General features: G+C 38.3%; 1 pseudogene; it reads right to left on the minus strand.

Annotated features, from left to right (window-relative positions):
* Positions 1-25,180, minus strand: part of LOC101675018 — a 63,863-nt pseudogene that overhangs the window by 7,464 nt on the left and 31,219 nt on the right.

The raw sequence follows: 25,180 nt of genomic DNA on the forward strand, positions 1-25,180 counted from the left end.
GGCTATAAAGACCTGACCCATTTGCCCTGACTGGGAGCAGTTCTGGAGGGTGACCTCAGCTTTAGTGTTCCCCATGAGGCTGAGGCCTTTGTTGGGATTGTATCACAGCTCAACATGAAACTTTCCCACTTTTATTTCATACCCTTTTTGCACACCCCCCACACTTGATGATACCAACAGCAGTTTCTAATAAGCATCTTGCATGATAAACCCCATCTTCAAAACTGCTTTCTCTGGAACCTAACCTGTGACAGACCATTTTACCTTTTATTTCTTTTAAAACTGTCTTCCTGTTCCTCACAGACTTAGTTCCATCTACCGTTAACTTTCATTTTGAGTACCCATTCTACTTTTATTCTATACCAAGTCAGCTTTAAAATAAATGTTCCTCCCACAGACATGTGGATCTTGATTGGAGGTCAGTGAAGGAACACATTTCACCTTCACCTTCTCTTAAAAAAGTTTCCTTACTGGGGTACCTGGGTGGCTCAGTGGGTTAAAGCCTCTGCCTTCGGCTCAGGTCATGATCCCAGGGTTCTGGGATCGAGCCCCACGTCGGGCTCTCTGCTCCACAGGGAACCTGCTTTCTCCCCTCTCTCTGCCTGCCTCTCTGCCTACTTGTGATTTTTCTCTCTCTGTCAAATAAATAAAATCTTAAAAAAAAAAAAAGTTTCCTTACTTACCTATACGCTGTGATACCCACTGAAGCACATAGTATTCCTAGCCCACCTGCTCTCCACAATGGTTCCCATACATACTGTTTTCCTGCATCTCTCTGTTTGAAGACATTCTTTGTCATGGGAGCATACGTAGCCTGTTTATCGCAGAAATATCTAGGGGATAATATCTCAAGAGAGTCCCTCAGATAATGAAGCATGAGATATAGTGAATACATATCCAGCTTCTTGACTCCACAGGGTGACAATTCTGAGGGGTATTCTACATATTCTCTGATAATGCCCCTAGTGAGGTAGTCCAGATTTCAGGAGTAATCTGTTTCTAATTCTACCTTTTATTGGCTTTCACTCTTCAGGGTCCTACTTGCCCACTTCAGAGTGTTTCTTAAGACCAGCTTCTGAATAAATTATATGCATTCAAATCCCTATCTCAGAGTTTGCTTTATGGGAAACTGAAAATAAGGTACTTACATTAATAACTGATGATCTAGAACAGGAGTCAACAGGCCTGTGTGCCAAAACTGGCTTTCCAACTGTTTTTGTAAATAAAGTTTCAGTGGAACACAGTCACTCACATTCACTTAGGTATTGTCCCTGGCTGCTTTCGTGCTATATAATAGGGGAGTTCAGCAGCTATAACAGAGACCAGATGACCTGCGGGCATAAAACATTCAGTCTCTGAACCTTTACAGGAAAGATTTTTGTTCCATGATCTAAATCGGTACAAAAAGCCTTTAGATGATCTCCCAGATTTAACTGCTCTATCTCTCCCTGACCATGTGTTTTACATATTACCTCCAGATTTCTAAATTTATTGACTCATGCCTCTTGACTCCTGAATCTTCAAAGGCTCCCACTGCAATAAGAAGCTAAACAAAATCTCTGCCCTACAAATTCTGCCTGTATGTTATCCTACATTCCTTCCACACACCCTCCAAACATTCCTCTCTATTCATTATTTACAGAAATTGTCTCTTCTGTGTTTAAATTAGGGTTGTTTCACCTGCTGGAATGCCCTCCTGCACCCATATTGGCTGATAAATCCCAGATCATCCTTCAAGGTTTGAATAAACCTTATATCTCCTAAGACCTCTCAGATCCACACTGCTGTGATTAATCTCTTTCCACCATGCTCCCCAGCACTTTGTTTAAATTTTCCATATATCAGAGTGTACCTTGCACTGAGATGATTTATGGATATCTATTTCCACCACCAGATAAGAATTTCTGGGAGGCAGGAGCCATATCATATCCATCTTTCTACCTAGTAATAATATTAAATATAATTAAGAAGTATAGATAAGAATATTTTTTATAAGATCTTATTTATCTATTTGAGAGAGAGCGCAAGAGAGAGTATGAGAGACAGAAAGCACAGACAGGGGGAGGGGTAGAGGGGAGAAGCAGACTCCCTACCCAGCAGGAAGTGTGACACAGAGCTCGATCCCAGGACCCCAGGATCATGACCTGAGCCAAAAGCAGACACTTAACCAACTGAGCCACCCAGACCCATAGATAAAATTTCTTACCAATCTGAAAGGATGCCTGAGCAAGGTTCTGAGGCCCCCTAATGCACTAGGTATTAACTCCTTAGTTGTTACCAGATTGCTGGGGGATCCAGAGGGTTCTGTGGGAGGGCCTGTGGTGCTTAGAGTGGGAAGGGTTATGCTACAGTAAAAGCAACTATTATAATAACAAGCAGAGCTTAGTTGGTTGAAGGTCAGCCTTATTCAGAACTACTGTGCTTATCAAGGTTTTCATAATTATAGAACCTCAGTAAATAACTGTTTTATACTTATGAACAATTGAAAATGACCACAACATTTTTTTTAAAGACTGTTGGTACGTGCAGACACATACACACACTCGCTGATGCACATCTTTGAGGAGAATAGGGAGATTTTCGTGTATTTGTCAAAAATTTATTGTCTAGTTTTCTTATGTCATATTAGTTAACAGCTGTTCAAAAAACAATTATACTTCGTGTTTAAAAATGTGTACAAGTCTTCCAATGGTAATATCAATAAAAATGGAATTAGTCTTTCCTTGACTAGCTCAATTTTTCCAGAGCATAATGACAACATTAATTTAACTGTAAAGGAAAACTCTGGGCAAAGCTATCATAATCATGTTTTGCAAATATTTTTCAAAATAATGAGACAGGCAAAGCCTCTTATGTAACCAGCAACATTTACGGTATTCCGCCCTCACTCTGCACTACACCCTGACTTGCCTTTACTCCCCTAAATTCCTTCTGAAATTTTGTACACAAATATGTCAAAAGAGCTTTTATTTGATTATTAGCATGTCTTGAAATGTACAGCCTTACAAATGCTAATGAGATGAATACAAAAAAGGCTATACAAAGGAAAAGCAAATCAAGTGTAATTATTTAATTATTCTGTTCAACAGCTACTGGCCCAGGAGCTTCTTTCAAGGTTGTCATAAACATTCTTAATCAACGATGCACAGTTCACGGTGCCTCTCATATTCCTTCTCATAAGTAGCAGACTTTGCTGCCTTGTATACAGCAGGACACTGAGGTTCATTATGTTTTGTCTAAAAATAGTCATGCTAATTCTGAGGGACTTGGTGCTCTTCACAAAAAGAATAGTTCAATTGTAGAGCTGTCATTTGGTGATTAAAATTGAAATACAGGGACTCCTAGGTAGTTCAGTTGTTAAGCATCTGTCTTCAGCCTGGGTCATGATCCAGGGTCCTGGGATCGAGCCCTGCATTGGGTTCCTTGCTCAGCAGGAAGCCTGCTTCTCCCTCTCCCACTCCCCCTGCTTGTGTTCCCTCTCTTGCTGTGGCTTTCTCTGTTAAATAAATAATATCTTTAAAAAAATAAAATTGAAATTATTTAATCAAATTACATCCCCAGATTACATGCGAAAATGGTGGCTGAAAGCTTTAGACTAGATTTATTATACTCTCTTGTGAATCCTCCCCCCTCAATGTTATAAAGTAAAAGAAAAGGAAAGCAATAGGTTACAAGTAGAACAAATAAGCCAGAATTCCAGATGAGGACACATTAAAGTGAGACTCAGGTAGTGTTCATAAAACACTCCTGCCAGCCGCTGTTGTTACTTTACCTCATAGAAGCCATAAACGAATTTTTGAGATGAATATTTCTATTCTCTTTTAGAATATGGAAACTGGAGATGAAAAATTTAAACATCTTGTCCCCAGAATGGGTATGAAACCTTAACTCAGGTTTTCCAAGACAAATACTCTATCACAACTGGGTTTTGGTGGAGGTTGGGGGGGATTGTGGAGATTTTTTTCATGTAATTTTTTTTAAAGACTTTTTTATTTACTTGAGAGAGACAGCATAAACAGGAGGGACAGAGGTAGAGGGAGAAGAGAATCCAAGCAGACTCCGTGCCAAGAGCAGAGCGGCTCAATCTCACAACCCTAAGATCATGACCCAAGCTGAAATCAAGAATTAGACGCTTCACCGATTATGCCACCAAGCACCCCTTTTTTTTTCATAAATTCTTAATGGACTGTGTAAAACAAAATTCTTAACAGTTATGTTAAGTTCAGAAGATGTTAATAACTACTGTGGTGGTGCCATTTGATGGGAAGCACACCAGAAGCTAAGGAGTAAGCCAGTGGACATTGCAGTGTGTTCTGTTAGAGTGGCAAAGGATGATGGAGTGAAGCAGAACTCCAACTTTATACCATGTTTAGGCCTTTTTAAAATTTCCCTCCCGCTCACTGATAATATTTGAATTAAGTCTACTATCTTTGCACTTCCTTCTTTGCTCTAGTTTTCTACACCTTCTGTGTATGGACCTTCCCATCGAACAATCTTTTGTTCTACCATTCTTACCCAGTCTAGTTCTTAATTCTCTGATGTCTTCCTGCCCATCCTACCCACTCTACCCCCTCACTGGTTTCAAATTCACCCATATCGTCCTACCTAAACTTGAACTGCTATTTCCTTTAACATTTTTTCAGTCATCTCCAAAAAAAATGATCTGTTGTCTATTTCTCCAGACTCAAAAGAAGGCAAACAGGACATGAATAGAATATCAGAGATAATTTCAGACCAGTATTCTTCTACTGTCATTCATCATAACTTCATAACTTGAACTTGTCTCTCTGTATCATCTATTTACTTCTCGATCATCATGTTTTAATATTTTTTTAAAGATTTTTTATTTATTTGACACAGAGAGAGAAATCACAAGTAGGCAGAGAGGCAGGCAGAGAGAGAGAGAGGAGGAAGCAGGCTCCCCGCGGAGCAGAGAGCCCAATGCAGGGCTCGATCCCAGGACCCTGGGATCATGACCTGAGCCGAAGGCAGAGGCCCTAACCCACTGAGCCACCCAGGCGCCCCTCGATCATCATGTTTTAAATACAATATCCAATCCCAGAATCAAGTTTTTCTTTTACTTGTCTCTTGCCTTTATCCTTGGAAATTTAAGGTGATGTCTTAAAAATGTCTGATAGTCACCTTGGTAATTAGGATAGAGCTTATGGACAGTTATTCCCTTGACTCTCTTACTTATTTGACTTCCCAACTCTCGGAAGTTAACTATCCTAGGTTACCCTTACCCCTACTATGTATTTTTCATAATTCCTGCAAAAAGGTAAGGAAAGCACACATATGGGTTAGCCCTAAAATTTTGTGTGCTCTCACTGTCTTTTTTACCCTTGCCTTGCTGTACTTTCATCAATTTCATGTTTTCCTAACATGGCAGTTTCCAAAGGACTCTTCAGATCTTTCCAAGTACTTTAATTCCCAAGCCTCATCTATTCTCCTTATGCTGAGTATATGGCCTCCTTTCCTAGTCTCTGTGGTAATCAAAGAGATGCAAGATTTTGTATGTGAATGTTTACCTGGCCCCAGCTCTGGATGATTAATTTAAAGAACAGAACATACATACATACACTTTTCCATAGGCTACACCTGATCTCATGCAGAATGGGTTGCATTGACCTCTAAGCTGATGGAGCCTTGAAAACTATGGAAACCTTGAGGAACTTTTTGCCTTCATATTTATATCCTCAACCCAGTCAATGCCATTTGAACTATTTAACTTATGGAAAAGCAAAACAAACTGGGTTTGAGTAATCATTTTGAGAGTCTTTGTAATTGGAGTAGTAGTGTTTGTATGCTGGCCTGGCATACAAGTCTTACCTAATATACTTCGATTTTTCTTTTGCCTCTGCCCCTATCTGTCCATATCCATTTTTATCACTCTAGTTCATAACTTTGTCACTTAATGTCTAGACCACTGCAAATATCTACCAAATTGATTTCATAAACCTAAAATATTTTCTTTCATCTTAGACTGCCATAGTATTTTTCCAAAACTATCTTTATGTCATACCTTCACATGAAAATTTCCTACTACTCCCCACTATTCAGTGAATGATGCAAGAAATTACTGACATGAATATACCTTTACAGCCTCAAGTCCCCAGATTTCCCAAAGGCTCAGTGTCCGAGTCAATTTGGAAAATTCCCTATTCTGAGAATTTGCTCTTGTCATCCACTTTCCCTGGATTTATAACCACCTCCAAGTTTACTTATAAATGCACTAGTCATTCTCCAAGCCTCAATTATAATGCTAGCTCCTATTGATTGCCTTTCCTTAATACCCTAGCTTAAAGGAATCCATCACTTTATGGATTCTTAACATTCATCAGTCCTATGGCATTTTCTTCCCTCTAGGGAGCAGCTTCCTGAGCTTGGAGAGAACAATGCTCCAAAGGACTTTGGCCATTTATACTGGTGCATAAAAACAGTATTTGGACTTTAACAGATGTTTAGGCAAGTGGGAATGAAGAAAAAGCACTCACTAGGATCCCAGAATTGCTGCTAGTTTTAGGTTTCTCACATGGCAAGTTTGATGCTATTAACTTTTACCAGCCTTTGATCCCTAAAGCTCTTTCTAGATTATATGTTTGTTTATTGCATTACTCAGATCAGTTAACCAACATGCTTTCCTCTGAAGCCATCACTGGTTTAAATCCAAAGGAAAGACGGACATTTTAAAATCTATATAAGCATGGTGGAAAAATGGATTTGTACAAAGACATTTTGGCACCACTGATGTCACACCATATAAGCAGATACCTACTTAAAACCGGCTGTACTGAGGTTGATGGGCAGGAAAAAACTCAGTCAATTTTGGCACTTGAACTTTCTGTTTAGAAATTTAGTGATATCTATTTACTGGAGCATTAACATCCCTGAGAAACTTGTTATATAGTTCTTCATTTAACATAGATAAAAATTTGCACCTACTATTGAAATATTGAGTCAACTCAACTACTGAAGCCTGGGGGGAAAGCCAGCTGTGAAACTGAGGCTAAGAGCGGTTAAGTAGATTGTTTCAAATTATATAATTAGTATTCAACTGCAAAGTCAGTGCTTTGTAGTTTTTGTGATGAATCAAATACAGCACAGCATGTAAGTCTTCCCTTTCTTTTCCTTCCTTCCTGCCTTCTTCCTTCCTTCCCTTTTCTTCCTTCCTTCCTTCCTTTCCTTCTTTCTTTCTTTTAAAGATTTTTATTTTGGGGTGCCTGGATGGCCCAGTCGTTTAAGCATCCAACTCTTGTTTTCTGCTCAGATCATGGTCTCATGGTTCCTGAGATCCAGCCCTTGTGGGCTCCATGCTCAGTCAGGGCAGAGTCGGCTTGAGTCTCTCTCTTCCTCTGCCTCTGCTTCTGCCCTCCATGTTCTCTAAATAAATAAATAAATAAAACCTTAAGAAAATTTTATTTTATTTTTAAGTAATCTCTACGTTCAATGTGGAGCTCAAACTCAGAAACCCGAGATCACAAGTTGTATGCTCCATTGACTGAGACAGCCAGGTGCCGCTAGGTCATTTCTTTTTAGTCTGATGAATTAGTAATACAGCAAAAACAGTAATAACATTTAATTAGCATCTATCATGTTGCAGATACTGGCTTAAGTGCATTAAATATATCATCATACATTCTTCATTGAACAATCTCTGTCCCAAAATGAGAAAACTGAGTTATAGAGCATTTTGGTGATTTGTCCCAGGGATAGTAAGAGCGGGTCCTAAGGTCTGAAAGTTTGCCTAGTTACACTGTACTATCTGTCAAGTAAAAGGACACTTTATTGCTGTTTGTTTTTATGAAGTTAATGTTCTCCTTGTTTGCTCTCTCATTACATTATAAGCTTGACCCAAATTTTAAATGAGAACAATTACATTACTAATATTGCAACTTTATTAGGTTTCACATATTAGGTTCAATTATCTTTGAAATAAATTACTTTGTTCTTTCATAAGGTCAAGATTAATGACCTGTTAATTTGAGAATTATTATTTTCTGGTTTTTTGTTTTGTTTTGTTTTGTTTTTGTCGAGCAAAATGTTACACCTACTGGGGAATATTATTGTAAGTATGTCTTTTTTTGCATATAATTAATCTTAATTAAACAATTTACCTTTAACGAAAATTCATGAGTGTATTTTCAGTATACTTGCCTGTATTCAATTTCATCCAACTAGAGAAATACAGGAAACACTGAACATGAGCACTATGCTCAAATTCTGCCTTAATAGGTGCATTTTATTTTAAAGAATATATTTATGACATTATGAAATTCACCATGCTATGATATTGCCCTGTGTTTAAAAATAAGCATAAAGGGGGCACCTGGGAAGCTCAGTGGGTTAGGCCTCTCCCTTTGGCTAAGGTCATGATCTCAGGGTCCTGGGATCGGGCCCCGCATCGGGCTCTCTGCTCTGCAAGCAAGGAGCCTGCTTCTCCATCTCTCTCTGCCTGCCTCTCTGCCTACTGATCTCTCTCTATCAAATAAATAAAATCTTTGAAAAAAAAAAAAAAGGAGAAAAAGTAAGCAAAAGTGGAATGTAGTCAAATAAGATTAAAAAAAAAACATGTTTCAGTAGAAGAAGAAAAAATAGAAAATATCATTAAGTAGGTACAATGCAAGGGGTTTTTGAAAACTCCAAATGACATTTCCTTCCTCTCCAAATATGAGCTTTCTTCTTCATAGCCACACTCGAGTTTCTCGGTATTCTTCTACCTAAATGCAAGAGGCCCATCTCTCACCTGGCCATCCTCAGTCTTTAGTTCCTCCTTTCCCTCAAGAGAATATCTCTTCTCAAACTACCAAGAATGATTTCCTATCCTTTACTGCTCCTGGATTAAGCTCAAAGTTACATAATTTAGTTTCTTGAAAATGCCTGAATTTTAATATGTTTAATTTTTTTTCAAGATTGATTGATTGATTGATTGATGGGGGGTGGGACAGAGGGAAAGGAAGAGAGAAGATCTCCAGCAGGGTCCCTGCCGAGCACAGAGCTGCATTTTACAACCCTGAGATCATGACCTGAGCCAAAATCAACTTAGCTTATTAACTGAGACATCCAGGTGCCCCATCTAATTTATTTTTTTTTTATCTCCCATGTACTGAAAATTAGTTATTTCCCTAACACAATTTCTGACTCCCATTATTAGTCTTCATTGTTCATTTTGTCACATCTACTGCCAAACACAGACTCTGGCACATATAAGGGCTCTCCAACATTAATTGAACGAATGAATAAATACTTGATTTTCAGTATTTTAGCATGAAATTCGGAGATTTCTACCCTCTCGTCTGATCTTCATGAAATAATTTTCTTTCTTTCTTTTTTTTTTTTTTTTTTCATTATACAAGTTTCTAATTTGGACTTTGGCCCCAGGGGATTCTTTAGCACCTATCAGGTAAAAGCTTCCTATTATGTCCTAGTAACTTCAGCACTGATTTCCCCTTTACTGTCCTGTTTTATCCTCACCATAATATCTTAGGAGATCTTACTTTTTTTGCCTCCAGACCCCTTTTCTCCCTCTTAAATCTGTGCAAATTATTTTTTTGAGGCTGGCACATAAATAATTCAAGATGCGGGTTTATCCAACTGAGAGAAGGAGACAAGAACAATTTAATGGTTTTTTTAAATTATTAAAATGTGTTATTAACTGGGGGGCCTGGATGTCTCAGTTGATTAAGATTTCAACTCTTGATTTCAGCTCAGGTCATGATATGAGGGTTGTGAGGTCAAACCCCATGTCAGGTTTCATGCTGGGCATGCAACGTGCTTAAAATTCACTCTTTTTCTGCCCCTCCCCCAGCTCTCTATCTCTAAAATAAATAAATAATTAATAAATAAATAATAAATAAATAAATAATAAATAATAATAAATAAATAATTTCTCCTTAATTTTTTTAAGGAGAAACTGTATCTTTAAATTCATTTCTAGACCACTCACAGGATATGCACTCTTTGTAAGAAATAAGTCTATGTATTCTCTCCTGCAAATATATTTAAACAAATGCATAACTTATATCTAGTATATATCCAGAGATACCCATATAAGCTTATTTCTTCCTCAATAGTTTTTGTATTTTGTATTATCTAATTCCACAATAAGTAAAGAAACTTTCCAAAAGTTTATGGCAAGAAGCCAATTAGCTTCCTCCATCGGAGTAACTGTTATTTACCATCCTGAAGCACTGAGTAACATGCCTATTTGTTAAATTCAGCTAAGCTCCTGAGCTGAAATATGTAAAATGTTGAACAAAAGAGAATGAAGCCTATAAATTTTGTCATAAAAAGTATCTTGTTCACTTTCCAGTTTTCTTGAAGTCTAGAATCTCTATTGTGGACTATCTGTCCATCAGAGATTATTGAATAACAATCCCATTCCTTTAAACATGGGAGTTACTACACGGAGCAGGGCATGTTGCTCAAGAGGGTAGAAGGCACTGGATGCCTGGGTGACTCAGTCTGCTAAGCGTCCAACTCTAGATTTCAACTCAGGTCAGGATCTCAGAGTCAGAGTCGTGAGATCAAGCCCCTCATTGGGCTCACACAGAGCCCGGAGCCCGCTTGGGATTCTCTCACTCTCTCTGCCTCTCCCCCAGCTTGTGTGGGCATGCACATTCTCTCTCCCTCTCTCTCAAAAAAAAAAAAAAAGGTAAAAGGCGCAACAGCTAGATAACATAACCATAAAGAATTACCCTTGCTTTATTGAATATTTTTGTTACCTCGCTGTTTAGTCAGGGAAAGCTTTGCTATTTCTTCAAGGCCTCCCACTGGCTGGGCAGGCTATCCTTTCTTTCACTGATCTATACTGGTCTTCCTTTTGAGCAATGTCACTTTTCCTCAAAGGTAATAATTTTCATAATCCTAATGATATCAGAGCATTGCTTTTTTTTTTTTTTTGAAGATTTTATTTATTTATTTGACAGAGAGAGAGATCACAAGTAGGCAGAGAGGCAAGCAGAGAGAGGGGGAAGCAGGCTCCCTGCTGAGCAGAGAGCCCGATGCGGGGCTCGATCCCAGGACCCTGAGATCATGACCTGAGTCGAAGGCACAGGCTTAACCCACTGAGCCACTCAGGTGCCCCAGAGCATTGTTTTAAATATCTTTTCAACCCTAAGGTAGGATACAGTATAAAAAACAGTACAAATGTCTGAAATTGTTGAATCACTGGGATGCCTGGGTGGCTTAATCAGTTGAGTGTCTGCCTTTGGCTCAGGTCATGATCTCAGGTTCCTGGGATCAAGTTCTACTTGATCCTCTCCCTCTGCCTGCTTCTCCCTCTGCACATGCTCTCTCTCTGACAAATAAATAAATCTTTAAAAAAAAATAAAATTATCGGATCACTACATTGTACACCTGAAACTTTGGATGTCAACTGTACTTAAATAATAAATTAAAAATAATAATACAAATTTAACCATTTTACTCTTCTTTCCATTTATTGCCAATATATGTAAATAATCAATAAACAACAAATGATAAAGTGTCCTAAGCCCCAACTCCATACAAGGAAAATCTCTGGAAAACTAGAAAAAAAGTCAAGCACATTGATCAGACAAGTATCCATGACAATGAAACTGACTGGCTAGAATGTTAATTCACTCAGAGAAACATTTAACACATAAAATATTAAAGATGGCAATTTCGTTTTCAAATACACTGAAATCTAATCTATGAAAATCAGTTCCTCCTGCAGGAGTATTAGCTGCTTCAAGTCCTTTGTAAAATAAATTGAGCTTTTGTATAAGTTTATATTATGTACATGTACTATATTTTAAATAAAAAATATTATACATATTAATTATATATTATATAGCATATATTATGTTATATGCTGATATATGCATATACCATATTATAATTTAAAATTACATATTAACACAAATTGGCAATGAACCACTGTTGGAATCCTTACTCTGTCTAACCAAAGCCCCAGCATTCTCAGCTGGTCCATGGGGGAAACAAACAGTTACTCTCAAAGGCTGTCAAAATATTGCTATTTTTATTCCATCCTACTCAAGTACGAATATAATTTTAGAATATAATTTTCTCTTGGCAAAAAAGGACTCCAGGCACATTTTATCATCTTTGTTCATTGATTACTTTCATTCTGAGAGAAGTATCTGGGTTGTGGCAATCTCATTAGAGCAAATCAGGAGAAAGAATTATTTGATCAAAGTGTGTTGTTTTATTAACAGATATCCAGAAAAAACATGCCTGCTTTTGCTCGCACATAAACAGATTGAAGTGAAAATCTTTAGAATAGAAAATTTATGTAAAATGAAATGTTTAGAATAGAAAATTTAAACATCGCAATAGTAATTATTAATGTTAACGAAGATAAAGAATCTCTAGCTATTTTACAGTCAACAAAAGTGGAAAGACAAGTTAAAGTATAAAGCTTCTGTCCAAAGCTTTATGCTATACACCATTCCCTTTTCCCTAAAACTATTTACCTCCTAATGATACTGAGTCTGAAAGTGAAAGCCAAGGACATTCTTAAGTGTACATTTTCCAACTCATGAAATGTTCATGAGTAAAGACCCTAAGGAATGCCCGGTGCCAGCCTCTCTCCTTTGCCAGTCCCAAAAGGAATCCATCATAACAGTGGAATTCATGGTAAGATAGTTTTATTTTTGAAGATGTACTGATGAAATAACATGTATCCTTTCTTAAACATCTCAAATCATTCTATCTGAGTAACAAACATAAATACTCCTATTATCATATATTATAGATAAGAAGCCACTTCTGGATTAAGAGATTCATTCATCTGTATCCACATCCCTTCAGATGTAAAATAGCAGAGGCAGAAACCATTTTTATTTTTAGGAACTGGGAAATTTTACTGGCCACATTATGCCACCATACCATCATTCCCTTTTAGGGACATGTTTTCTCAAAGTCCTTTTCTATTCTACATAGGCGCAGATGCCATCCATGCCCTGCCGTTCTCCTGGGCATTTAAATACTCCCAGTAGGTCAATGGCTTTGTTGGAAAACTTGTTTCTCCTTGAGGGCTTTCTCATAGGAGAGTGCTCAGCCCTTGCACGGATCAGGCCAGAAGTGGCAGTTAAAGCCTGCAGGAGCAGTTCTCAACTGATGATGGATGGGAATTAGTAAAGAAATCACCCAGATTCCTTGCCCTTTGGTTAGAATAATTCTGAGCTAAATTCCTCCAGAGGTCCTCAGCAGGATTAAGCCCCAATTGCCCACAGTGATACCCTGCTCTTTTAAAAAAATGTTTCTTTAAAAATTTTAAACTTTTTATTGAAGTATAGTTGACATATAATATTAGTTTTGGGTGTATAATAGAGTAATTCAACAATAATACACTACACAATGTTTACCACGATAAGGGTATTAACAGTATTTTGACTGTATTCTCTATGCTGTACTTTTTAAACCTGATAACACACTTATTTCATAACTGGACTTTTGCACTTCTTAATCCCCTTCATTGAAATACCCCAAATTGGTCTCCTCTCTTCACTGTCTCCCACTCCCCTATCTATACTTCGTGAGATCACTTACTAAATAAACTATTTGTGGGGGCACCTAAGTGGGCTCAGTCAGTTAAGCAACTGACTTCAGCTCAAGTCATGATCTTGGGGTCCTGGGATCTAGCCCTGTAGTGGGCTCCCTACTCAACGGGGAGTCTGTTTGTCCTTCTGCCTCACCCTCTGCCCTCTCTCTCTCAAATAAATAAATAAAATCTTATGAAATAAATAAATAAACTATTTGTTCTCAATGCATAGTCTCAATATCTGCTTCTGGGGGTATACAACCTAAGACATCCTTTCAAAACAATCAGGTGAGATCCTTGTCCTAGGTCTCATGCTGGCCAGGGCCTCTGTCTACCCTTTTGTCTTTGCCACTCCCCACAGGGCAAGAAGTCCAAGGATCCAATGGAAAATGTCCATCCCCACCCACATTTCAGGCACCTGTAATACAAAGATTCCTTACTAAATGGCCTGACCCTGCTTCCAGCACTCGCACAGGACTCTTCCTGATGGTAGACTCTTAGGCCCAAGAGCAAATGAAGGGAGGCCTGTTAGAGGGAACATGTGAACTGAGAGCATGCTGACTAAGATACCCATATAATTCAACATCAGGTCCCCCACAAAATGGGTTAGACTCCATAGTATCCCTCAGGTCTCTGAATGTCTCTTTTGTAGTTTTCACTTATGTCTTTTTATGATGAATTCTGGATACTTTACTCAAAACTTTGTTACAATTCTCCATTTCTGTCACCATCTGTAAATATCTGCAACTTATTACATTCATTGAATACTTAAAAAAAAATATCAGTGCCTATATTTTTCACTCAGAAATTTCCAATTCTTCCTGTTATTTTTTTTTTAAAGATTTTATTTATTTATTTGACAGAGAGAAATCACAAGTAGATGGAGAGGCAGGCAGAGAGAGAGAGAGAGAGAGAGAGGGAAGCAGGCTCCCTGCCGAGCAGAAAGCCCCATGCAGGACTCGATCCCAGGACCCTGAGATCATGACCTGAGCCGAAGGCAGCGGCTTAACCCACTGAGCCACCCAGGCGCCCCCTTCCTGTTATTTTTTTTAAAGACTTTTATTTATTTACTTGAGAGAGAGAGAGAGTGAGAGAGCATGAGAGGGGAGAGGGTCAGGAGCAGAAACAGACTCCCTGCTGAGCAGGGAGCCAGATGCAGGACTCGATCCAGGGACTCCAGGATCATGACCTGAACTGAAGGCAGTGGTTTAACCAGCTGAGCCACACAGGCGCCCTTCCTGTTATTATTTTTTTAAGTCTTATTGGTCTAGGGCACCTGGGTGGCTCAGTGGGTTAAGCCGCTGCCTTCGGCTCAGATCATGATCTCAGGGTCCTGGGATCGAGTCCTGCATCGGGTTCTCTGCTCCGTGGGGAGCCTGCTTCCTCCTCTCTCTCTCTCTGCCTGCCTCTCTGCCTACTTGTGATCTCTCTGTGTCAAATGAATAAATAAAATCTTTAAAAAAAAAAGTCTTATTGGTCTAAAGATTTTATTTATTTATTTTATTTTGAGAGAGAGAGAGAGAGAAAGCATGCATGCACAAGCATGTGAGCAGGGGGATGAGCAGAAGGGGAGGGGGTGAGAAGGAGAGAGATCACCAAGCATGGAACCCTTCACAGAGCTCCATCTTATGACCCTGAGATCACGATCTAAGCTGAAACCAAGAGTTAGACACTCAACCAACTGAACCACCTAGGTGCCCATTTCCTGTTATTTTTAATAGGGTCATTTTTCATTACTATTTTTTAAATTATCGTTTCAATTTCATTTTTTCATCTCTTCACCATTTTAAAAATGCTTATATTTTATCTCACATTTGTGTAATATTTGCTCATGTCATTTGGGCCCTACTCCTTCTGAACATTCGATCCATGATTCTTTCTTTTGATAGACTGTTTCTTTATGAGCTTTTGTGTTCATTTTTTCCCCCTCTGTACAGCGTGGATTGTATGAGTGCCTCTCTTGAATTATTTTATGTTTGTTTTTACCAGTAATCCTAGGGGATATAGCAGTCCCTAGACTAATTTCTATGTAAAGTCCTTAGCTTGGGGTTCCTGATCCATTCAAGTGGAATAATACAAACCAAGAGTGCATTGGATGAACATACTGCCCATGTTACCTCTTGGGAAATGCTTTTTCTCATCTAGTGGTCAGATAAAGATGCACAAAACAGAGTGCTTATAAACTTTTGTTGGATTTTATCTAATCAATTATTTCACAAAGGAATACCTATTTTAAAGTTCCAATTTTATGCACAGTTTTCAGTTACAACTTTCATTTTCCCATGAAACCCAAGACCTTATCTCTTGTTCTCTCTGGTCATGAGGTAAGCCATTTGACTGCCAAAACAAATGCCACCTCTTCCTGAATCTCTGCCCTGCCTTAGACATGCTTCTCTTGTTTCTATCATCTCTATTTTATAAATTTTGTTTCAAATCGAATCAAATATCCACGATGACAATTTTAATTATTTCATGTGAATAATGCAAATATCATTATAGCAATACATGTTCTATTTATCCAGTGCTACAACAGTGCCTCAAATATTCTAAGAATGTTAGCAACTTGTTGTCATTATTGTGGAGCGATTTTCAAGTATTGCTTTACTCACCATTGCCTGTAATATAGCCAACATAATTATTTTCTCCATTTTACAGAAAGTGAATATAAGGCCTACATAAATTTTGTTTCAATTTTCAGATCAATAAAGCACATCAGGATTGTTAAAGATGATGTGAGGAAGGTTTCTATTAACCTTGTAATATTGTAACCACACTAATGTGAGTTTGTTCCTTGGTGACTTACAGATAGAAACTACACTTGGTGTGCACTTGGTGGTGGAGTTATCATACAAAGAAAACTTTATTTGCAGCAAATAAGGAGAATATGGGGAATAAATTCCAAAGCCTGACTCCCCAAACAAGGGTGAATTGGTTCCTTTTATTTAAGGTTAGGATGAATATTTAGAAAGGGAAGACTTGTCATCATATGTAGATAGGCAGAAGGCAGAAGGTCACTCAGGTGCTTTAAGGAAACATGCCTAGACATACATTGTATGTTATATAAATGAGGCTGAGGCTCCTCCTTGCATGGAGATTTTAATATTATAGTGAGGTAAAGGGAATTGCACAGGTCACTCTATGGTCTGTCTGCGCATGAATGAGCTGGGTGTTAAGTTCACCTTGCCCTGGGTGGTCTGGACCCAAAGCAGCTCCTCCTCTGGGCACTTACTGCCTGAGGGTCAGTTTCAGTTTCATCAAGGGATGCTATGCCCAGGAGACCTTTTGCCCAATTTAGGAGATAAGCTGGACAGAAAAGTTTAAGGAAAAATATGGGACAAAGATTGGTGAGTACAAGCAGGTGGGCAGTAAAGTCAGGTCTTGGGGTCTAATGACAATATTTTAAAATCTGGTGTGGCATCTATCCACTCCTTCTTAATGCTTCCTGTGTGTGTGTGTGTGTGTGTGTGTGTGTGTGTGTGAGAGAGAGAGAGAGATTATTCTCTGACTTGCTTTCATATGAACTTTAAAACTTCTAAAAGAAAACAAAAGTAATATTTTTAGGAAAATCTATAGACTTTTTTAATGTGTAATGCTGAAAATAGATAAGAAGTATTCCACTCAAAAAGCTAGAAAAGGACTAATGTCACCAAGACAGTGAAGTAAGACACCCACCCCTGTCCCCCAACAAAGATCCATGATTGGGCAGCTAACCCCAAACAAAAACAGCTCCGCTCTGGGAGAGCTCAGGAGTCAACTTAAGAATCTTCCGCATATAGAACAAAAATCTGAGAATAATTGCATGAAAAAGGAAAAAAGGTGCTTCCTTTTGTCTGCCTAACCCCATCCCCAACCCAGCACAGCTCAGTCCCTAGAGGGAACTTCCTAGCTAGAAAGGGAGAGCTGGGAGAGTGACCAGCTTCCCCAGATTTCCCAATGCTACACAAAGGACCCCACTGAGTTTACCTGCAGCTAGCTTCTCCAACTGTGTACCCGTACTTCACCAGCTTGATTCCCAACACCAGCCTCCTCTGCTGCGCATGTGCCCAAGGCTAGAGCTTGCAGTCAGCTGCGCATGTGCCCAAGGCTAGAGCTTGCAGTCACAAGTCAGAAGGAGAAAGACAAATAGTGTATGTTCTCACTTATATGTGAAATCTAAAAAAGCTGAACTTAAAGAAACAGAGTAGAATAGTGATTGCCAGGGGCTGGGGGTGGTGGGGAAAAAGAGGAGATGTTGACTAAAGGGTAAAAATTCCAGCTATAAGATGAATAAGATCCGGGGAGCTAATGTACAGCATGGTGACTGTAGTATATACTTGAACATTGTTAAGAGAGTATATTTTACAGTTTTTTTTAAGATTTTTATTTATTTATTTACTTGACAGAAAGAGAGATAGTGTGTGCACAAACAGAGGGGCATGGCAGACAGAAGGAGAGGGAGAAACAGGTTCCCCACTGAGCAGGGAGCCTGATGTGGGATGTGGAGCTTGATCGCATCCTTGGGATCATGATGTGAGCCAAAGGCAGATGCTTAACTGACTGGGTCAGCCAGGTGCCCCAAGACAGTAGATGTTAAATGTTATCAACACACACGCACACACACTGGTAATTACATGAGGGGATGGAGGTGTTAGCCAAACTTCTTGCGGTAATAAGATTTTATAATATATACAGGTATCTAATCATCACACCGTACATCTTAAACTTACATATATCAAGTCAGTAACATCTCAGTAAAGCTGAAAAAAAACATTAAAAAATGAAAAGGAGGGTATCATTAAGAACCAGAAGTTGGGATAAGGCATGAGGAAGACTGAGGTTTTCGGTCAGTGATGTCTCAGTGTCACTCTCATGTCTGTTGTTAGCTCTTTTAAACATAACTGAGCCACGTAGGGACAATCAAGGCTAGACTAACTTTTTGACTCTCGTGACTCCTGGAAATGGAAAGGCCTACGTATTGTTTGGATTTCAGCTTTCACCTGTGGACTTCTAGAGTGGCTTCTAGCAAGGGATGTTCTTGGTCACAGGGTATAATCCATTCCTTTCCAGGACCTCCCACTGCCTTTAACTCACTTGTAAGGGTTATTCCAGTTAAGATTGCGGTCCATGCTGAACGTAGAGACCAAAATTCTGTTCTCATCTCTTTCTTTTCACCACAGGAGCACATGAGATGTGAGAGGGAGGAAAGGAGAGATCTGGGCTTGAGGTCCCTTCTACTCCCAGGTAAAGAGTATATACGGAACAAATGAGCTCTCTGATCAAATTGGACTTAACTTCTGCCAAAACATGAAGCAGAGCTTGTTTGCATATCATTTCCTAAGTGCTGTTTAAATAAAGCAGCTGTTTCAATTAGTGATGAACATTTTGGGATCAATAAAACTGCTCAAAGCATTAGCACACAAGATTAGAAGATGATACATTTGTTAATGAAAGTATGAGTGACCCCAGCTCAACCTCGATATTAAAAAATACATAAATGCTACCCTCTGTGAAAGAATTTCATTACAAAAGGAACTTCACTACTGTTAGAAATTAACCTGTATATACACAGCAAAGGAGTCACCCATGAATCTTCAATTTGTTTTTTATGGACTATGTAACAGTTCACACTACCAGGTGTAATGGAAAATTTGAACTGGGAAATAAAGGACTGTTTTATGTACTCATAAACTCCTCTTTCTGGTGGTTTGAAAACATGGCCACAAATCTTTTGACATTGCCTGGAATGTGGTGACATGGTGGGCCGGGTTTAGTGATTTCATCCTAATGTAGTATGCTAACATGCAGCAGAAGGGAAGTGATGTAATTTCTGACACTAGATCAAGAAGTTTTACAAAATTTCTTGCTTCTTTCTCTGTCTTTTTGACTCATTTTCCTTTAGAACCAAACTGCCATCCTGTGAAATAGGCTGGGCCACATGCAGAGGCCATCTGTAGGTGTCTAGGTCAACAATCCCATTGTCCTGTCCATCATTCTACCCATCTTTTCTAAATCTTCAGTGATTTCATGAAACAAAATAAAGCTGTGTTCTCCTTATAATTTTAAACATGGTGATACTTGTCTCCTAAATAGGCTTAAACAGTTCAGAATAGGCCAAAAGTAATATAAAAGTCATTTATCTAAATATATTCATTGTACAGGTAAGGAAACTAGGATTCGCAGTGAGAAGAAAGATGTGGGCAGAGTCCTCCAAAGTTTCATGAACAGGACAGGCTGAGGACCAGCCTTTGGGCCTCCCACTCTGCCACTAATCCCCAGGGCTTGGCATTCTGTCTACTGTCATAACCATCTTTTGTTGAATATTTCATTTACTAGTATACTACACACAAAAGTCAGAGATGAAGGGGTGCCTGGGTGGCTCAGTCAGTTAAGCATCTGACCCTTGATTTTGGCACAGGTCATGATTTCAGGGTTGTGAGATGGAGCACTGCATCGGATACCCTCTGCCCCTTCTCCTGCTCTCTTCTTTCTCTCTCTCTCTCTCTCTCTCTCTATATATATATATATATATATATATATATAAATTAATTAAAATAAAATAAAATAAAATCTTTAAAATACATCCAGCATGAAGATAAAGGAAAGCTTTTGCTTGAGGTACTAACAGGTTCTTAAGGCATTTGGGGAATGGCAATAACCCTCAGCTTTGCTCAACAAGTTGTCAATTAATATTTGGCTGCTGAGGCACTGTTTACATGATCTATTTTATGAAAAAAGAAAAATAAAGAGAAAAGATCTGCTTACTCAGACATCTACTTTTGCCTGAATTTGGTTTTGTATAAATATATTGGCTATTTCTAAGAAAAATTCTTTCCACAACATCTTCTCGTTTTCTCCATTTGATTTTTATGAATAACACCATCTTTTTGTACAACATTCTTTTTTAAACAGTTTTTTTTTAAGATTTTATTTATTTATTTGACAGATAGGTATCACAAGTAGGCAGAGAGGCAGGCAGAGAGAGAGGAGGAAGCAGGCTTCCTGCTGAGCAGAGAGCCCGATGCGGGGCTCGATCCCACGACCCTGGGATCATGACCTGAGCTGAAGGCAGAGGCTTTAACCCACTGAGCCACCCAGGTGCCCCTTGTACAACATTCTTAATGAGATTATATACCCCAACTCCTATATTATTCAGTGCTTTACTTCTACTTGGTGAGATTTAGGTTGGCAGTTTAAATAATAACTTTTTTTTTTTAAAAAGTAAAGAATTATACCTGCTTTATGTCACCCCCCCACACACATACTTAAATGTATTTTGAGGGTTTGATGTACACTTTACTTCAAGGCTTTCATAAACATAACAGTAGGATATTTTTGCATTTGTAAGAAAGATCATACACAAAGCAGACAGAACAAAAAAAGAATAAAGATATTTTCATATACACACCCAAGTGGCTATCTAAAGGGTAATAAAAATGGGATATTTGCTACATTTTGTGCCACTTTGCCTCTGGGAAATTGAGTTATTTTAAGCAAGGGGCTCTAACCTGGGGTCCTAGAACAGAGGCGGTATGTGAAATCCCATCTTTATTTTCACTGACTCTTAACTGCAATATAGCATTCCCAAACCACAGTGATATTAGTTGTGCCTATAACTTGGTCACCCAGAACTATAGACGTGTTTATACCACATTTCAGTTGTTAAAGATATCTTGAAATATTGTCTATATTTATCACTACTTTTAAAGTATGACAGTTATATTAGCCCCACCATAAGATCTTATTATGCATTGTGTTAACGAAGAAGTACACATTTTAATGTATCATAACATTTTTACTTTTTGATAACCTACTGGAATATTATTAGTTTTTTCTATAATCCTTGCATCCCCCTCCCCTTATTTTAATTAAGTAGACTCCACTCCCAGCATGAAGCCCAGTGCGGGGCTTGAGCTCATGACCCCGGGTTCAGGACCTGAGCTGAGACTGAAATGGACACTTAACTGACTGAACCACCCAGGCACCCCTATAATTTTTATATCTTACCTTATTTATGTATGAACAACTTATTCTGTGAAGAGGCATAGGCTTCACCAAACTGCCAAAGAGGCTGCTGGCATTAAAAAAAAAAAAAATTCCGAACCAGAGGAAGAGGATCAAAGCAAATTATTACAACTCCCTCTTTAAAAAAAAGAAAAAGAAGAAGAAGTTGACTTATTTGAGAGAGAGAGAGAGAGAGAAAGCAGCGCAGGGGTGAGCGCCCGTAGCAAGAGGTGTTGTGGGGGAGGGGTAAGTAGAGGAAGAGGGACAAGGAGACTTCTGCTATGCGCAGGGCTCAACCTCCACAACCCTGAGATCATGGGCCCTGAACTCGCCAGGGCACCTGAAACCAAGAGGCAGAGGCTCAACCCTTTGAGCCACCCAGGTACTACTACAATCCCCTTTTATCTGCAGTTTTGTTTTAAGCAGTTTTGCTTCCCCAGTTTCGGTTACCGGCAGTCTACTGGGAAGCAGATGATCCTCTTTCTGACGAATCATCAGAAGTCAATAGTAAACTACTGCCACGTCACGATGCCTGCGCCGTTTTCCTCAGGTCGCCTCTTCGCATAGGCATGTTATCATCTTGCACCATCACAAGAAGAGTGAGTACATATAATAAGGTATTTTGAGAGAGAAAGACCACATTCACATTACTTTTATTATAGCATTTTAAGGTGGTTTGATTTTATTACTAGTTTTTGTTGTTAACCTCTTACGTGCCTAATTTATAAATGAAACTTTACCCCGGGCAGGTATGTATAAGAAAAACATAGTAATGGGGGTGGTGGGATACGTGAAAGAGATGAAGGGGATCAGAAGAGGTACAAACTTCCAGCTATAAAATAATGAAGTCACAGGAATGAGAAGCATACGGAATGTAGTCAATATTGTAATAACCCTGTATAGGGACAAATGTTAACTACCCTTACTATGGTGAGCATTTAGTAGTGTACATAATTGTCAAACCACTATGTGTTACTCCTGAAACTAATATAATATACCAACCATTCTTCAATTAAAAAACAAAGCAAAACATAGTGTATATAGGTTTCAGTACTATCCATGGTCCCAGGCATCCACTGCGGGGTCTTGGAACTTATCCCTGGTGGATAAGAGGAGACTCCTGTACTTAGTATGTGCACTTGGCCTGTGATCTGCTCTAGTTTCCTAAGAGACTTGCCTAATTCTAATTTCTAATTCAGTGCAGTAAATGAAATATTTTAAAACCATGGCTCTCCAGAATCCAGCTTTTAGTGAGCTTTTACTAAGGGTCAGAACCCACATAAAAATCTTCACTGTAGCATTCTTTCATTTGACTGACTATTCTGGGCCAAGCTACTTTGGGACATGGGATGAATGATGAAGCCCCTAAGCTCATGTACCATTTCTTCCATAAAAATGCAGGCTTGCAAGAAATAATTACAATGCAGAATGATAAACACTTCAACACCTTTTCAGCCTTCATTCATACTATCCTCTGCCAACCCTGTGGTCCATATGCACAAACATGACTTGTGCTATGGCTTTGTTGTGTTCCCATTGCTTCTGTTATTCTTTCTGTGTTCCCTTTCCTTGAAAGGAACATCTTTCCCTTCTTCTGCCTGACCATTAAGATCTTATTCATTTTTCAAAGCCCCATTTGTATCTGATAAATAAAAGCAAGAGAGTATAGTATATGCATGAAAAAAGGGTTTAGTACCTCATAACTCTCCTTAAATATATTTTCCTCTCCCATGAAGTTCTCTATAATATCTAGTGATAGTCTTCTTTTATCAACTCATAGATCACTTCTTTTTCAACTAGCATATAATACTGAAAGCATCCTGCCTTGTGCAACTGCAAACATTTGTGTATTTTTTTTTCTGCTTGATGGTGGGCTCCTTGAGGACCAGATATAACTGACTCATCACAGTATTCGTCAGTACAAAAAAATGCTTGAGATACCACCTACTATGGATTTGTTGAATGAGTACGTAAGTCAATATTGCTGGAAAGAAGAGCAAATCATATTAGTGTAGAAAATTATTTTCAAAAGAGTCATTTCTGAGCATAGCTGATCCATTGATCAGTTTTAAATTGTGTCTAAAACTAGTCCTTGCCAGCCAATTCTTTTGGGATTAATTAGAATAAGAACTTGTTAACTATTCTTGCTTATGTGAATGCTTCATATTCTCATAAAGTAAAATGTGTGATGAATATAAATTCTACTTCCAACACTATTTACATTTTTAAAAGTTTATTTATTTTTTAGTAATCTCTACACCCAACGTGGGGCTCAAACCCACAACCGGAGACTAAGAGTTGTATGCTCTTCTGACTGCATCAGCCAAGTGCTCTTAAATTTTTAAAATATTTATCTATCACTTATAAAGAACAGTTTATAAAGATGTTTTAATTTTTAAAATAATATTTTCTATTATATTTTTAACAAGACCTAAAAGGTAATATCAGTACCATAAAGCTCATTTGAGAAAATATATCCTTTGGGACACATCATGTTTCAGCAACAAATAACATAGAAAATTAGTGGGTTTGGGGCGCCTGGGTGGCTCAGTGGGTTGGGCCGCTGCCTTTGGCTCGGGTCATGATCTCAGGGTCCTGGGATCGAGTCCCACATCGGGCTCTCTGCTCAGTAGGGAGCCTGCTTCCTTCTCTCTCTCTCTCTCTCTCTGCCTGCCTCTCAGTGTACTTGTGATTTCTGTCAAATAAATAAATAAATAAATAAATCTAGAAAATTAGTGGGTTCACTTAATAGTTTAATTCTTGCTCATAGTACATGTTCATCATAGATGGAGAATGTACACTAAGAAGGTATATCCATGCTGAACAAGGATCAGTTATATATGTGGCAGTTAAGGAAAATCTGAAAAAGCACCCAATGATACTTAATTTGGAAATAATGTACAGCACATTTTCTCACACATTTTTGGCCAAAGAAGTTATAGATTCACATATAACCTCAACATTGGTAAGAAAATATAGTATTACCATGTGCCTCAAAAGAGAAGAACATGAATTTTTTTTAAAAAGTTCTAATAGCAATCCAGTCATTTTATGAAGATTTTTTTTAACCTTTTCTTATTTCTTAGTGTTACCTTGTCAGTTAAACCTAGAAACCAGAACAGGGGTTTTTGTTGAGACAATGTAATGTTACTACATTTTAGATTACATATAAAAGTTAAATGTAGAGATACCATACAGAACTTCCATTCTAGTTTTGATTTTAAATATGCAATCTTACCTCTATTTGTGCCTGGAACTTTCTTCAAAGGCAAATAATAAGAGCTTTAAGAAAACTGTGATCTTGCAACATTACTATTATTTTATTAAGAAATATTTAAAGATCGAAAGGCCTCATTATGCCAATGAAAGTGGATTGATGAAATATTAGATAACTTTGTGCTGTTTGTGATAAAAACTCTTTCTGTGTGTCCTTGTGAAGGAGACTGTTGATTGCTTACCCCAATAACCATTTGTCCTTTCCTCCTCACTGACAAAACTTTTATTTTATTTAGTCATGTGGGGAGGAAAGAGAGGTTTCCCAGTCTTGGTTCTAGCTAGGTTTAGTCATCTGATTAAGATTTGGTCCCTGAAAAAAGAAAAAAAAAAAAACATTTGGGCCCTGGACTATAAGCAGAAGTGCTGTGTTGAATCTTTGGGAAGCTTTTCAAAATGGAG

The sequence above is a fragment of the Mustela putorius genome, unplaced genomic scaffold, assembly GCF_011764305.1.
Source record: "Mustela putorius furo isolate JIRA1106 unplaced genomic scaffold, ASM1176430v1.1 tig00003836_pilon_pilon_pilon, whole genome shotgun sequence".
NCBI classification, from domain to species: Eukaryota; Metazoa; Chordata; class Mammalia; order Carnivora; family Mustelidae; genus Mustela; species Mustela putorius.